Here is an 18,570-nt window from a genome sequence, read left to right as displayed (position 1 = left end):
TTTTATTGCTTAAGATTTTAATATATATATAGACAGCTTTCAAAACAAATGTTCTCGCCTTCACTAGAAAGTCTCAGACAATCATGTAGAAAAACATGAAAAAATGGTTTTATGGTAGTAAAAATACATGTAATGTTTAAATTTAAATAATTTGATTGCTTAAAATCATGTAATTTCAAATGAAATATAATACAGAAAAACTTTACTTTTGGGGTCTGTATAAAGCTTATTTCTGGTAGGTAAAAGCTGTTAGATTAAAATATCAATTATTTTCTATTCCATTCAAAATTTATATAAATGATACATACCAAAAATATGGAAAAACATGAACATCGTGTGAAAGAACCTCAATTTACACTTAAAAATATAGAAGAAAAACATTGAAATAATAACATGTTTTAAGCTTAACAACATTTGACCACAATTACTACAATCTTAAAACATTTTTTAAGCCTTTTAAAATTGAATATAAAAGAAAAAAAAACCTGTTTAACTAAATTCTCATTAATAAAAAAAAACCAGAACTTTGTATGACCTGACACAATATTTTTGGAAATTTCATTACCTTTTCTTCTTTCCTCTTTACCTCATAAGGCTTTCAGTTTTTTTTTTAATAAACTCACATAATTTTCTTCTTGATTTGTATTTATTTTATAATGTGTACATAAATAGGCATACTAATATAGGGCAAGATGGATAAGCCTCATTTTTCTCTTACAGTCTCCTCTTAGCAACCAAATTTGAAACACAGTTCCCTCTAATTGAATTAGAACAAGTTAGGGAGACCAAGTGTATTGTTTACTTCTGCAGTCCTGGCTTAAAAATTCTGTATCACTGATAACACCAAAGTAATGGATATGAAGATTTTGCCCATCCTTTAAATGATACTGTTACATTTTGAGATTTAACTCAATATTACTCTGCTTGTAAAAATTGCATGTCATATGTACAAATAGATATATATTGTTTAATTTTATAAATAACATATTATTCTGTAGTGCTTACTAATATAAGCCTTTAAAGGCCTAAGAAGCAGAATTTCACTTCATTCTCCTGCAATGATTTTACTATGCTTGAGTCACTGATTGGTGAAATATTCAGAATGGCTAATGAAATCCTCAAAAAAACTTGGCTATAAATAATAGGATTACTCTGCTTCAAAGTAAACCAGAGGCTCTAGGTAGAGCTCAATAGTAGAGTACTTACCTGGAATTCATAAGAACCTGAGTTTGGTTCCAAGCACTGACAATAAAAATAATTTTTAAAATTAAAGTAAGCAAATATATGATATACTAGAGATTATTTTTTTAAAAGCAATACAGTGTAAAATATATTACATATGAAGTTTGTAAAACAGTCCAATTAGAAAAATTTCCTTTGGGAAAATGTCACTTGTAAACATGAGTTTAATACTTTTATGATTGTTTGAAACTTATAATTGTCTCCATGCTGAAGAGATATTCATGTATTGATTTAATTTTTAAATATAAATAAATACCTGTGTTTTGTAGCTATGGCCTAATTGCAAAATTATTTATTTGCTTAACTTCAACAAATGATAACTTTACTAGTGGTAGTATCTCTAATGGTTATGCTTAAAGAGAATAATGGGACTATTCTCAAGTAATATTTATTCCTCATCATGCAATGAGGCTGACTTTTGGGCATAACAGATAACTATATCTAAGAGATCAGGTGATGGTTTAGGTTAATAACCCAATTCATAGGAAAAAAATGGAAGTGAGAATTACATAATTATAAAACATACAGGATAAATTCAGTGTCATAAACCTATTAATTGGTTCATTCAAAAACCTATTTTAAAAGTGCTACTATAGGGCTGGGGTTGTGGCTCAGTGGGAGAGTGCTTGCTTAGCATGTGTGAGGCATTGGGTTCGATCCTCAGCACCACATAAATAGATAGATAGATAGATAGATAGATAGATAGATAGATAGATAAAGTTATTACGTCAATCTACAACTAAAAATAAAAAGTGCTACTATATAAAATGGACCTAATAAAAGTTTTAAAAAACATTCTCTATAGGAAAAAAAATCCATACAATTATCACAAATATGTCAGCATGATTTAGCTGATTCCTTTTACTTTATTTTTTATTTTTTATTTTATTTTATTTTTTTACCGTATGGGCTTTCTAATTTCTAGGAGAGTCTCTCTACTTTGCTAATATCCATCATAATTTCACTCCTTTATGTTTTAAATTTTTTAAATTTTAGTTTTGTTTTTTTTTTAATTTACCTAAATTTTGAATGCTGTCTAAAATTACTCTAAAAGTAGCAGGGAATTAAAAAGGGTCTTGGCCACACACACACACACACACACACACACACACACACACACACACGACTACTATTCTAGTACATTTTAAATGTTAATATTTGTTCAAATTATTTTCTAAGTTTACTATTATAAGCATAATATTATACTAACTTCTTCATGATTTAAGTAGCTTTTTGGTGTAATTACCTTTACTTGATTTTACCTTTCTTTTACTTCAGTGTGAACAAAGATTGTCCACAGATCTTGTTAAAATACAATGCAGGTTCTGATATTTTAGATCTTGGTGGGAACTGAGGTCCTAAATTTCCAAGAAGTTTCCAGGGGATACAGAAGATATTGATCCGAGGACCACACTAAAAGTAACAGGGAACTAAAAGCATCTTAAATGTAAAATATCATGCCTATCAGGTGAAAACTAAAGCAAAAAGAAAACTTAGGAGAAAGAATTATACTTACCATTTCATCATGCTGTGATTAATTTTTTATCAAACAATCTTTTGATACAAGGACTATTCCTGGTCTAGGAATTTATGCATAATTTACATATTAATTTGATTTAGGTTGTTTTCTTCCCCACAGAGATTAGATATCTAGCACTATATTTTTTTTTCATTTTTTAATCTTTTATTGATTTTATTTTTTTAAATACATAACAGTGTCTAGCACTATATTTAATATTACTTTGGGCTGAGAGTGAGAATGAAGTCTCTTTTTGGATCCTGATACCTTTCCAGGGAAGGCAGGACTACAATAGAACACCTAGGACACTTGCGGGGCAATGTGAGTATGCATATGGAAGGTGTCAACAGACGTAATAGAATCATGGGTCCTCAATTCTGCATCACCTCAAAGCTGACACGATTTCCTCCTTCTTTGGAAATGTCTCTCCTCCATTTCATCCACATGATTATGAGCAAAGTAGCTATTTTCACATGGTGTGAACTCATCTCACCATGCTAGGAAGTGATGGATCTACCTCATCTGCCAATAGTTGGCTGTCTTTATGAAGATAGTGAATTAAAGATAGACCAAGGATACCCTTCACCAAAGAAACTGAATCATTAAGAGAGATACTCCAAAATCAATCTAATTATACAGTGAATAGTAAGTGATGTATACTCAGGTGAGAAGCAGGTTTTCACCATGTAGATCAGAGTACCAAGGAAGATTCAGGGAGGAAGAGTAAGAAAAATGAGGATGATGAACAGAAAGAATCAGAGATGAGAAAACTGGCATTGTGGGTGAATACCTGATTCTATTTGTGATTGTTGTCTAGTAATGTCCCTGCCACTCTTTCTCAAGCACTATGCCAGAGATTTATATAATAACAATTACTTAAAGGAGTTCTAATGAATGTAGGAGTGAACTACAGCCATGTGGTAATTTTACTTGGCCTTATTCCTGATTAATTTTATTCAGTAAAGAACTAAAATATGAACTACAACAGTATTGGCATATTGTGAGAAAGAAAAGAAAATGTGAAAAAAGAGAGAAAGATTTATAACAGTGATTTTTACCTGAGAGCTATTTTGTCTCTTAAGGGACATTTAGCAGTATCTGGAGGTATTTGATTGCTACAAATGAAAGATGGAAGGAGATTTGGTGTGAAGGTAAAAGGATGGTACTGGCATCTAGTAAGTAGAGGCTGAGGAAAATTCTAAGCATTCTCTAACTCACTGAACAATGTTCTTATCTCCCAACACAAACAAATAATCACAAACACAACAAAGAATATTCTGACCAATGGGCAGTAGTGCCAAAGTTGAGCAATACTGTTTTTGATGAACTACATTCATTTTTTAGATTTTTTTTTAGTTGTAGGTGGATACAATATCTTTATTTTATTTATTTATATGTGGTACAGAGGATCAAACACAGTGCCTCACATGTGCTAGGTGAGTGCTCAAACAATGAGCCTCTACATTTATGTTTTATTATATGATTATTTAAGCAAATTCATATATTAAATATTAAATATATTAAATCTTTAAATTGTCAAATCAGAACTGAAAATGTCATTGGAGTTCATTTATACATACTTATTGGAATTTGTAAAGGTATGTTACAAGTTTTGCTTATGAACTAGTAGTTGAAATCTGAAGAAATAATCTCCCTTCCAACCATAAGTGACAAATATGCTCTTTATAGAAGGTACAGTAATCTGTATATAAACCATCTGGCCAAAACTTTTTCATTTCTGTCCATCCTGGTTTACAAAAAATGTAATATTGTATAATTTATGAGATATATGCATGAGGAAGTTTTGTTTTATATACTGATGTGTATGATAGCCAGTGCAAAAGTTAAATTTATATCATAGCTTTGTCATTGTTTTTACAATTTAATAATTAAAAATAACCCACCAACAATAGTTGACAAAATATGACCATCCTAGATTCTATTATGTATCTGTGACTAATTAGGAATAGTCATTAGAGTCAGAAAATTAAAACTATAATCACTTTAAGTAGAAGATGAAAATCTGCCTCAGTTCTAAGTCTATGTTTTAATAAATTACCTATAATTTCATTCAAATTTGTGATTAGATACATGTTATAAAAAATAATGCAATTCATGGGGCTACTTGTTAACTTTTCTTTCATCCTGCTTACCATAGTTTCAGTAACTTTACTTAATTCCTCAGAGGATACAGATCATTTTATTCTAAAGTTTTTGGGTCAACTAATTGTTCCTAGAAATTTTCAAATCAAATTATAATAACAATCTAATAAATTGACCAAAAAAATGCTGAATTAGGTTAAACATTCGTTCAAAGCAAACCAAAAAGAAGAAAAGTAAGTATAAAGAAAAAAATCAATTTTTAACTATGCGTTATTTAGCTCAATTCAAGTGTCATTTTAAGAGTTAAAATTTTCTAAAATAATTTCTAACTGTGGTAAACATTGCCATCTAGAGGATTTTTGTTATAATGCATACAAAATGAAAATACCTAAAATAGAAATGTATAGGTCTAAGGCATAATTTTTATTATATGAATTTCATAAATCTGACAACAATTTTTTTTATATCTCATGAAATTATCCTAATGATAACAGTAATCCATTGAGCAGTTTTGGGTTATGACTTCAAGAATTAGTAGTAATGTATTGCCAAAGAATTTATTTGAATGAAACACTTTTTATTATCCATGGTGTTCTTATTAGACAATAATTTAGAGATTTTGAATAATTATCAAGTCAGATCTGCAAAATATAAATATGAATAAATAGATAAAATAACATCAGAATTCTGTCAATATGATTAAAATTTTGACATTAAATATTTCCTTCAGAGAAGCAACAAATAATTTTGTTGTTATCTTGTGAAATTTTTGTTATTTCTTCCTACATTTCCTGTTTTGTGTTAGTTTTAATGTGAACATTTTTCAGTCTTGTTTCATTAACTTACACATGTGCTGATTTCTAAGGTCTACTTCTTGGGGAGTTACTCATTAATCATTAGTGACTGAGACCCTGCAGGTACTCAGGATCTAAAAAGGTGTAAAAAGAGAGGTACCTTTTTGTGGCTTATTTAAATAGAAATACCAGCACTTATAAAGTTTCCACTGCAAAAAAAAAACATTAATGAATAATAGAATGCATGTTTTTCTATGACAATATTTAGAAGTACCAGTAGTATTTATTTTGTTAGGTGAGTACTAAATACACATATCATATTTAAAAATAATAGAAGTGTTGCTTATTGTAGTGTACTTTTATATGTTCAATATACTGTAGATTGATTGCTAGTGAAACTTATAGATGAGTCTTCCTTTTGTCAGTTGTAACCAATGTTATGTGTATTTTGCAGTTATGGAAGGATAACTAGGATTCTATTTTCTTTTATGTTCACTTCCACTTAAAGCATTGACATTGTAAATTTAATTTTGTGATTAGAAAGGGAAAGTGAAGCATACATTTCAAATCAAGTCAAGCAAGATAGATGTGTAACACTAAAATGCAATTTTGCCAAGTTGCTATAAAGCTAGCTTATAGAATTGTCTATTTAAAGGTGAAATCTATGAAAAGCAATTTTTCTTTTTATAATTGAATATTTTAGTTATAAGAAATATCCATAAGCATTTCTTATAATTTTATTCAATTATAATTTATATTTTACTAGAATAAAATTTGCACTGTTCATAATGGTGATGCAATTTTGACAAATATAATGATCATACTACTTCTGGTATTTTAATGTAAACCATCAGTAAGAAAAAAGGAAGGAAATGAATAATGCCAATGTAGATGAGTGAAGAGTTCTTGTTTTGTATTATTTGACATCACATATTTGTGCAGTATAAATGTTTTTGTCAAGGTAAGAAATATCTACCAAAGAAAATAGAATGGTATAGAGAATGGAAAAAATAAACTTTTTGGCCATCTTTATTCACCTCTAAATTTCTAATCTTGCCTTTTCACTTCTAATCTTGCCTTTTCAATAGGAACATTTTATGTTAGAGGAATAGCATAATCTTCCAACTAGTTTTAGTGATTTTTAATATTTTATTCAATATTTTTATTTCTTTCTCACACATTTACTAAATACTTGGAAGTAAGAGATAGATGACTACTATGAAAATCATTCAGAATACATCTCCTATAATAAAGATGATAAATCCATATAAAAATATCATTTGAACACATAAGAAATTAATAATTATTTCATAATAGCATCATATGTCAGTTTATATTGATTTTCTACTCATTCTTAGAAAATTAGTAGACATTTTTGTTTTTTACCCCACATTAAATCCAGTCTAATCTCTTCACATTGATTTTATAGTTCTGTGTTTTTAGTCTCTTAGTTTAAAATAGAATCCCCAATTTTTTCCATGACATAATCTTTCTGATAAATTCGGGAAAGTTGTAGAGTGGACTAGCCCACAACCTGAATTTGTTTAATTACTACTTCTTAGGTTGATTAAATACATTCCATCACATGCCTTTTTGTAAACTGGAAGCTAAATCTTTAGCATACTTTCCATTAAAGGTATAATTTTAAATATTCTCATAGCCATTTTCAAAATATAATATATCTATTTCTAATATTTAATTCAACCCAATTACATAATTTCAACATATAACTAATAGTTTAAAATTGTTAATATGTTTCACTTTCTTTTCTAAAGCTATATAATATCTAGTATGTATTTTTTATTAATAGCACATTTTAGCCAGGCACAGTGGCACATGCTTATAATCCCAGCAGTTTAGGAGGCTGAGACAGGAGTATCCCAAGTTCAAAGCCAGCCTCAGCAATAGTGAGGTGCTCAGCAACTCATTGAGACTCTGTCTCTAAATAAAATACACAGTAGGGCTGGGTATGTGGCTCAGTGGTTGAGTGCCCCTGAGTTCAATCCCCAATACCCCGCCTCCAAAAAACAAAACAAAACAAAAACAGCCCATTTTAATGTGAACTAGTCACAATTCATGTGACTATCATATAGTATAACACAGGACTAGGTTTTGATTAGATTAAAAAACATTCTGGGCAATGATATTTCATAGGCAAGGTTGTTTTCTTCATTCTGCAACTCCAGGAGATTCACAGTGTCGGATGGTTTTCTTATTCATTGTGTGAAGTATGCACTTATTTCCTTAAAACTGATCAATCTTTTTATGATAGAGCACTGTCCCTCCTTTCAATTAGCAAATGATCTGTTGGGGGATGCTGTCGATATTCTGCTATTTGACAAATTGGCATTGTATGATTCTGACATCTATTGGTGATCTCACATGAATCTCTGAATCATGTGTTATGCAGTGCAAAGTTTATATTTTCTAATTATTTCTTCTTTTATTATATTGTATTCTTGAGTAGAGAAGAGCTTTTCTTCACCTTCTCTTTTACTATTTTTTTAATCACAAACCACATTTTTTAAAGGACTAGAATTATTTTTTTAAGTTTACTTTTATTTATTTATTTTATTTATTTTTATGTAGTACTGAGGATTGAACCCAGTGTCTCACACATGCTAGGCAAAAGCTCTATTGTAAATATTCAAATATTCCTTCCTATTTTCTGAGTCCTTAAAAAAAATTCTGTTCTTGTTCCTTTAATGTCAGTTTTTCCTCACATTATTCTAGTTATACTAGAGTTCTTGATTTGAGTTGATTTTTTAATCAACTGTATGAAGATATGTAAGGTACAGGATAGACATAACCAGGGTACAGGATTTAAGTCTTGGAGAGAACCAATTCCAAAAGATCAGTACATTAAGAAATGATGATCTATATTATAAGACTAAGATCTGGGATTTCAAGTTTTCCTTGCACATATTAGTCTGGCATAACCTAAAGTGATATATATGTTCAACTTATTTTTTCTTTTTTGGGGTACCCGGGGATTGAACTCAGGGGCACTTGACCACTGAGCCACATCCCAGTCCTATTTTGTATTTTAGTTAGAGACAGTCTCACTGAGTTGCTTAGTGTCTTGCTATTGCTAAGGCTGGCTTTAAACTCAGGATCTTCTTGCCTCAGGCTCCAGAATCACTGGGATTACAGGCATGTGCCAGTGTGCCTGGCTTGTCATTCTTATTCCTAAACTTATTGTCAGTCTTGGATTGCTCTAGAGTCACTTCCAAACTAGCTGTATTATGAATATAAGCTTCCTTTGTTTTTCATCTTCCAAAAATTAATTGAAACATCACATCTGCTTATTAACTTTCATGTTTTTCACTCTTGTATAATTGTCTGCATTTCTTTACTCTTATTATAGGAGGTATTTTGGGGAGAGCTGAAATATACATGAAATTATTTCCTATATGGAAAATTCTATTTTAAATGGATACACACATACAGTCAGGCTTCTATATCCCTGGATTCTTCCTCCATGGAATTGACCTGAAACTAATGGAAAATATTCAGAAAAAAATTGCATTTGTACTGAACATGCACATACATTTTTCCCTTTTCACTATTCCCTAAACAATACAGTATAACAAAAATTCACATGGCATTTACATTATATTAGGTGTCATAAATAATCTAGTGATGATTTAAACTATTCGCAAGAATGACCATAGGTTATGTGCCAATTATATGCTATTTTATATCAGGGACTTGGGATCTGCAAATTTTGGTATTTACAGGGAAGTTCCAAAACCAATAACCCCTGGACATGGAAGGAGAACTTTTTGTATAAACTGGATATATTAGATTTAGATATACATCTCCAAATTGAGATGTATATATACATCTCCAAGTGTTCATTGCTCTTAGAACAGCCTACAGTATTCTGATCACTTGTGCCTTAAGAAATAAGTCAGCAAACACCTAGTTTTCTCTGTTATTTTGAGTGTAGACTGTATGGGTCAGAGGAAATATTTTAAAATCTCACCTACCAGGGCTCTGCCATGGCTTCTTGCTCACTTTCCCTAGCTCTTGAGATAAAGAGTCATACCATTTGCTTGTTTGGAAGAAGTACTCCTTAGCCAGGGCATCTGAGCAGAGATAGTTTTTGTTTGCTTTACTGCATAGTAGCAGAATTTAAATATTAGAAGAAAAAAAAAGGTCATTTTGTTACTGAGGTAATTAATTAACTTCAAGGTAAATGTGTTTGCAAAGCCTTTTGAGGAAGAGACTTAAGAAATGGAATCTCTTCCTCCATTTTACTTTGCAGGAATTTGCATCTTGTAATCACTATTCATATGTGGAAAGACAGATACATAGAAAAAAAGCAAAAAATATAAACAAAAGAAAAACAAACACGCAGAGTGATCTCCCAGGACCTAAATTGCAAATGAGCTCTTTGGTGTCCTCTGTAAGGATGTTCTTGGTCCCTTCATATTTTAGTTCTTAGTTACTATAGGCAGTCTATCCATTCCTAGGTCAATAAAAGTATTCTCTTTAGTAGGATGGGAACTTACCAATAGGTGGTAACCAAGTTTCTTCAGTGAAAGTATGAGGCTTGAACATTAATACCCATGGAGCCCCAACCTGATGTTTTTTTATCTCTTTCTGCCCAGTCCTATATCTAGCCTGGTTTTCCTTTTAGTTCCTCCATATCCTGATACTGTGCAGAATTCCAGCCAATTTGGCAGGCATCCAGAATCACCTCTTCTTGATGTACTGGATTCTCTTCTCATCTTTACCCCTTCACGTTTAAAGTCAGTTCTAATTCATAGGGTAAAAGAGGGGTCAGACACAAATACCATCCTAGAAACCTATAGCCAAGAGATATTTGACAAAGGTGCCAAAAATATACTGAGGAGAAAAGACAGCCTTTTAACAAATAGTGCTGTGAAAAGTGGATAGCTATATGTAGAAAAATAAAATTAGATTCCTATCTTTCATCCTGCTCAAAACTCAAATTGAAATGGATCAAAGGCTTAGGAACTAGACCAGAAACCTTACAACTGCTAGAAGAAAACATAGGGTCAATCCTACGTTGTGTAAGTGCTGGCACAGACTTCCTTAATAAGACCCCAAAGCACAAGAAATAAAACCAAAAATCAATAAATGCTATGCCATTAAACTAAAAAGCTTCTGCACAGCTAAGGGAACAGTAAGAGCAAGAAGAGAGAGCTTATAGAACAGAAGAACATCTAGGCCAGCTACTCCTCCCATAGGGGATTAATATCCAGAATATACAAAGAACTCAAAAATCTTAGTACCAAAAAAACCCCAAATAACCTAACCAATAAATGGGCAAAAGTGCTAAACAGAAACTTCTCAATTGAAAAAACACAAAAGACCAATAAATACACACACACACACAAAAAATATTCAACATCTCTAGCAATCAGGAAAATGCAAGTCAAAACTGCACAAGATTTCATTTCACTCCCATCAGAGTGAAATGGTCTAGAACAAAAATAATAATAAATGCTCATACACTCTTGGTGGAACTGTAGACTTGTACAACCACTCTGTAAAACAGTTTGGGTATTCCTTAAAAAACTAGGGATTAGAACCACCATATGAATGAGCTACCCAACTCCTAGGTATTTTCCCCGAAGATCTAAAATTTGCATACTACAGTGAAACAGCCATATCAATATTTATAACAGCACAATTCACAATAGCTACACTATGGAATCAACCAAGATGCTGGTCAATATTTGAATGGACTAAGAAATTGTGGTGTGTATATATACCACGGAGCTCTACTTATTTAAAAAAATGAAATTATGGCATTTGTCTATAAATGGATGGAAATGAAAAATATTATGCTAAGTGAAATAAGCCAAACTCAGAAACTAGAGTAAAGCTAGAAACTTGACTAGAGTAAAGCAGAAGTTAGTGTAAAATAAAGAGAAGGGGGAGGGAAGAATAGGAAAACATTAAGAAACCATCAAATACAATTGATAGACTAGTGAAAGAAAGTCTCATAGAGTAGAGGAAGAGAAGGAGAATGAGGGGAGCAGGAGGGAAAAGGGGCAATACTATGTATAACCATAAAGATCTAATAAAAAATATAGAAAAAAAGAAGTACTCTTCTTGACCTGATACTGAACAGCAAATATCATTTGTATGCCAAATTAGGTGTCTGGTATGTTCTGATTTGTACTTAAATTTATCAATTTGCCTTGGATGTTGACATTTGTAATGCTTACCCTCTTCTTCATTCACACTTCTGCACTCTCTGGGGAACACCAGCTCAAACCTCAGGGTACATGCTTCTGTCCTACTCTCTGCTGGCCCGGCTGCCTTCTAGACACATCCTTAGCCTCCCTCTTTTCTTTTTTCTCCCTTCCTCTCTACTTTCTCCTATATAAGTACTGAAAAATCTTTCATCGGCATTTGCAATGGATTGTATATTTATGTAGTCCCCTTCCCAAATTTATATATTGAAATCTTAATCCCTAATGGCTTTAAGGAGGTAGGGTCTTTGGGAGAAATATCAGAGGGCTGAGCCCTCATGAATAGATTCATGCCCTCATAACTAAGGATCCAGAAAACCCACTTTCCCTTTCTGCCATGTGAGGCTACAGCAAAAAGACTATGCACCAGACACCAAAGAAAACCTGTCAGCGCCTCAATCTTGGGCTTCCCATCCTCTAGAACTGTGAGAAATAAAAATCTGTTGTCTATTAGCTACCCAGCTTCTGGTAATTTGTTATAACAGCCCAAACTGACTTGAGTTGCAGTAGTTTTTAAATTCACTTGAAGCCATTATCATTTGGCATTTAAATCTGCTGCACAGCTATTTCTCAGATTGTTTGCTCTTTAATTCAGATTTGCTGTTTGTTTCTTTATCACTTTTGAAAAAAAAGGTAGATATCTATGTTTTAAAGGGACGTGAAAATCTAAAAGGTCATAATACATTGTACACAACTATCCTGTACTTTGAGGGGTTGTCAACCTATCATAATGTTTGTTGTTAATGTTGTCCTAAGGCTTCAGAATGTGTCCACCCAAGACATGTGACATTACCATATAGCAGCCAGTGATCCTGTGTGCTACATGCATCTTATGCATTCTGCTGCAATACAAAATTATAAATTTAACAAACTCAGGTGATTATGGCAAAATAAATACATGTGCCAAACAGGTTACTAGCATTCTATTAATCTTTTATGAGGTCTAAGTCACTCAGAATAAAAATTGTTTATTTTTCTCCAAAAATCCTTTTTAAAGAGACCCTCATTGTTATAAAAACTACATAAAAGAGGTTGTGAGGGGAATTGGAAGAAAAATAAGGAGAGAAATGAATTACAGTAGATGGGATAGAAAGAAAAGATGGGGGGGAGGGGGATAGTAGAGGATAGGAAAGGTAGCAGAATACATCAGCCACTAGTATGGCATTATGTAAAAATGTGAATGTGTAACCTATGTGATTCTGCAATCTGTATTTGGGGTAAAAATGGGAGTTCATAACTCACTTGAAACTATTGTTTGAAGTATGATATGTCAAGAGCTTTGTAATGTTGTGAACAACCAATAAAAAAAAAAAAAAATCACTCAGGAAATTCTGTATTTTTTAAAATATGCAAATTTTCTTTAAAATATGTTTATTACTAGACTTTATTTTTAAAAATGTTCATGTAAGTATTGCACTGTCTCAGTCTAAACTTAAATATACCATTCACATTGGGTATTTAATTACACGGATTTTACTACTTTACAATTTGACCATTTTTATACAATAGAATTTTTTCTGCTTTTATATATTAAAATACTATATCAGTATGAAGTATAGTTGTTGTTTGTAATTCTGGTATCTATAAGACTGCTTGGTGTTGTCTGGCCACTTTTTATGTTAAACTCATATAGTCTGCCTATTTAAATTCAAAGCCCTAATAAAGTGCATCAAATACCTGAAAATTAGTATTTTTTCATAAATAATTCAAGTAAGGATGTTGTAAATATTTTAACAAATCCAGATAAGTAATATGATCACTTCATTTATTATGATATGAGACTTATTGTTTTTTCACATTATGATTTAAATTCCACTTTGAATTAATCTTATTCTTAATATTGGTCTCATCCCCAAAAATGATGTATTCATATATGAAAATGTTTTTCAAAGTTGAAATGTCTTCTTAAATTAAAAAAAGGACATGCAAACCCCTTAGGAACAAAATCTAAACCCCTTAGGAACAAATCTAAACTGTAGAGAGAGAATGTTTCCTCTCTCAGTGTCTTCACCTGCCAGCAGATTTGGTGCATAACAACGTAGGGCTCTCATACTCTTCCCAACCCTGACTTGCACACAATTACACATATAGATACATTTATTTATTTATTTATTTACTTATTGGTACCAGGGATTCAACCCAGGGCACTTAACCACTGAGTCAGATCTCCAGTCCTTTTTATGTTTTTTTTTTATTTAGAGATTGTTTTTTTATGTTTTTTATTTAGAGATTGAGTCTCTGTAATTTGCTTAGGGCCTCACTAAATTCCTGAGGCTGGTTTTAAACTTGCAATCCTTCTGCCTCAGTTTCCCAAGTTGCTGAGATTGCAAGCCATGAGCCACTGTGCCAGACTAGATACTTGCATTTTTATAGGGATCTTTGTATATGAAATTACTTTTATTAATATTGTATGCAACTTCACTAGTACTAGTGGAAATATTGGTTTCGAATTTTATTAATTAATTACACTATAATGCGACTGGAAAACTTTTAAAAATTAGCCATTCCTATATATTTCATTTTTATTTCTAAAAATCAATATAGCATAGACCATTGTGTTTCTCTCTCTCTCTCTCTCTCTCTCTCTCTCTCTCTCTCTCTCTCTCTCTCTCTCTCTCTATTTGTTTCCTTTATCTTTCTACAGAATAAGTACTTAGAAGTACCTGCAACTGAGACTTTAGGGGCAAAAGAAATGCAAATGATATATGGATAGATATTTCCAAATTGCCTTCTAGATAAATAATAACTTGAAGACATACAATAATATGTACATAAAGCTTTTCTAAAATTGATAAAAGTTAAAAATATTGATCACAATCTGGAAAAATAATTAACTATTTTTAACTTTATTTGATCATCAGTCAAATGAGGATTCTTAAGTTATCTATACTATTTAGACTTTTTTGGTAGTTGCCTATTCATGCATTTTATTTAAAAATAAATTCTTTATATTATTTTTACTGAAATATAGGATCTAATAATGCATTTTGAATAGAAAGACTGACACATAATGCAACTATTTTTATCTCTTGTTTGCCTTTCAACTTTTATTATATTTTTATAATAACAAATTTTAAATGTAATCAAATCTGTTATGTATTTCTCTCCAAATGTATATCATAGCTATAAGGCCTTACTCATCTCCCAAAATATTTGCTAATTAAGCAGTTAAAGGCTTTCAAACATTTTTACTTAATTTTCCTTCATTTTCATTGAAAGATATATCAACATGGTAATGATGAAATCCAAATCTTAAACCTGTACACTGTCTTAGCAAATAATAAATATTCTTCATATACCTTAACCAGAAAAACAACAGAAATTATGAAGGGAATTTGAAAAAAAATGGTATTGAACCCAATCATAATTTATATAACACACAATATGCTGAGAATACATAATGAATAAAGACCACATTCCCACCCTCTCTGACTCTTAGGTGGAGATAGGTGATGGGAGAGAATTTGAAAAGGTAATTTCTCTACTACCTAGCATCATTTCCCATGAAATATACTTTAAACATTCATAAGAGGGATAAAAGATATAGAGAAATTTGCTCTATAGTCAAATAAATTTGGATTGTTGTTCTATGTATGTGATATAACATTTCATATGGTAATATGTACTACTATTTAAAATCACCACAAGATCCAAAAAAGGATGTTTTCCAAATTTATTTATTAAAGAAGAACTTTTACAAAAGAGCAACAAGTGGAAGGGGAATTTTAAAAAAATTATATACAAATATATATTTGATATATAATAAAGATATTTGCCACATATTTATATATATGCAAATATGTGTATATACATATGTGTATATATGTATTTATATTTATTTACAAATAAATATATGTAGTAACCTGATTACCTTCCAGTCTGCAAAATTATTCTTTCCACATTGACAGCCTCCAGGAAGGGAAAAGTTCAGATAATTAGATAATGTGTATAATTTGATTTTCAAGACATTCTTCAATATTCATCTCTAAGATGAGATTCATCTTTAAGATGAGATAAATAAAATTTTGAATTCAAAATTTTTTCCAAAGCTTGATTTGCATCTAAGCCCTAGAAGTCTGTACTATTTTGTGTGTGAGGACAACTGGAATTATTCTTAAAAACTGTACACTAACCTCACATGGTCAACCACCATAGTACCATGCAGCTTCAAGTAATCTAATCAAGTAACCATGTTTTGCTATGTGCGTGAATACCTCTGTAACCACATGGCCAAGAAACTAATTTATTTGTTCACATTTCTGTCACACAACATGACCTCTCTTTGATAATAGTTTCTCTCTGAAAATTGAGTATGTTTTATGACTTTTGAATATGGGTCTTTGCTCAGTCTCTCTGAACTACTTTTTGTGGCCAACTTCATCTTTTCAACAATGCAGATCCCTCATAAACAGCCCTATTGCCCTAGAGGGATAGGGACTGTCAAAAGTATTGAAGATCAGGATTTGTACTGTATATGTATGTATATGTCTGTGCTTCTGAGATGGGCCACAGATTCACCAAACACTTTGGTTGAGCAAGAAATACATGTGTTCTTCTTTTCCATGTTTGATCTCAAGTCTTCCAATATCACCTCTGCTTTTATCAGATACTAATATGTAAGGTGTTTAGAGGACAGATAACAAAACTTTCTAATTAAAAGTATCTCAGTCTTTTATTATTTAAGGATATGCATTTCAGGAAATTTCTTAATTAGTCCAACATTTAACTATTATAGTGGTTTCTCATCTCTTATGATTCAAAAATTTTCCCCCTTAATTCTTCCATGGCAAGGGATCCTCAACTAAGGTATCCCTTCATGCAGAAAACATTTATCCTTCCCCCAAGTAGAATTCTCTTTTTCCTTGTATCACTAATCCCCACTCATTTGTCTTCTTATCCTTCTGTCTTCTTGTATTTCACTGAATACCCTCTATACATATTTATATATTTTGCATTTTCTTTGATCCAAAAACTAAGTTCTTAAGCTGTGGAGAGAGCACTGCATTTTATTTTCTTTTTGGATGCTCTGCAGCTTCCATCTTAGTCCTGGGAAACTTGCAGAAACTTAGAAATTATGTAGCTGACAAATGATTTTCTATATAAACACTCCCAAATAATCTCACTCAAACAGAAACACTTATATAGAAAATATAACTAAGGACCCTGAACTACTGACTTATTTATATTACTCTTTTTCATCTCAGTCCTTCTTAAAAGGCTATTTCCAATCTCTCCACATATACAAAAAAGATAATTATTACTCTTATTTCAGTTGTTTCTTCTCATGCCTTTGAATAGAATGGTACCATAACAAGGGACTAGAATGATACAAGTTTGTCAGTTTGTAGGTCTTCAAAAAATTACAGAGCCATTGTCATTTAGTTTTCCTATTTTCAATCTGTAAATTGACTTAATTTCCCCATATTTATCCTGAGAAATCTCTTCCTAGCTACTCACATGGAGGGGCACTTTTGGAAATCTGCTAAAACTTAGTTGAAATTGTTTTAATTTCTAGCAAAAGTTGTCAAGTCCATACTGGTTTATTTGAAGTAATATATGACTCAAGAATGATAGAACTTGGACTTGTTGATAGTAGGTAATTGGATGTAACATTTTGTATTTTGAAAAAGCTGCTCTGGTATCATCCTTGGGAAAACCTAGACAGCGTTTAACATTATATTAACCACTTTTTGAATGCCTAGTATGAGCTAGGTAGGCACTCTAGTAAGAACTTTCGCACAGACATCTCTTGGGTGAGCCTCTTCACACCTCTGGGACCTAATATCATCATTTTTCAGATGAACAATTATATGTAGAAGAGACTCAGTGACATGGCAAATTCATCCAGCACATTGGTGATGGAGCACAGATTCAAAGCCATTTTATTCTCACTTCAAAACTCAGGCTATTTCTCTAACACAGACTGCCTTCCAAATCTGTAGCAATCAACCCAGTATACTATACTTAGTTTACATGTTCATTCCTCCCTAAATTTTTGGTTTCCTAGATTAGCTATTCTACTTTTAAAGAATGTTTAAAACTGTTAGAACTGTGACTAAGAAATATATTTATTACTTGATAATGTTAAAAGAAAGCAGCTGCATAATCTAAAATACTACAGAAAAGAGAAACTAACAGTCCCAACTACTGACATTTAAATGATATTCTGTAGCTTAGTTCCCATTTTTATGTATATTTTAATAACTTTGTTTTCTCTCAATATATTTTCATTAATTCTGCTATTCAAGTATGATATCTTATGATAAGATAGAGTAAGTAGAATAAAAGGTGATCTAAACTACTATATTTTACTTAATGACATAATCCAGCAAATATTTAATCTTTGGTTTGTGATATTTCTGTCTCAATTTCTGTTGCTCTAATTCCTATAATTTATTTCAGTTTTGCTGATATTATTTTCTGTGCTGGCCAACTTGCTTAATGAGTACTAATTTTAAATGAAAATAATAATATCTCTAGAAATGTAGAGAAAATCTCTAAGTATTTTCCATAAATATTAACACTTTAATATAACATATATATCAGTTTATTATAAGTTAGCAAATAAAACTTGGTTATTTCAAATGTCTAAACTTTCTTGCCTTTAGGCTTTCTTCATATGTGAGACATTTCAGTTCAAAAGTGTATATTTTTGGAACCGAGTCATCATCATTCTAGA

Source organism: Ictidomys tridecemlineatus, chromosome 6, assembly GCF_052094955.1.
Source record: "Ictidomys tridecemlineatus isolate mIctTri1 chromosome 6, mIctTri1.hap1, whole genome shotgun sequence".
Classification (NCBI taxonomy): Eukaryota; Metazoa; Chordata; class Mammalia; order Rodentia; family Sciuridae; genus Ictidomys; species Ictidomys tridecemlineatus.
This window is presented reverse-complemented; position numbering follows the sequence as displayed.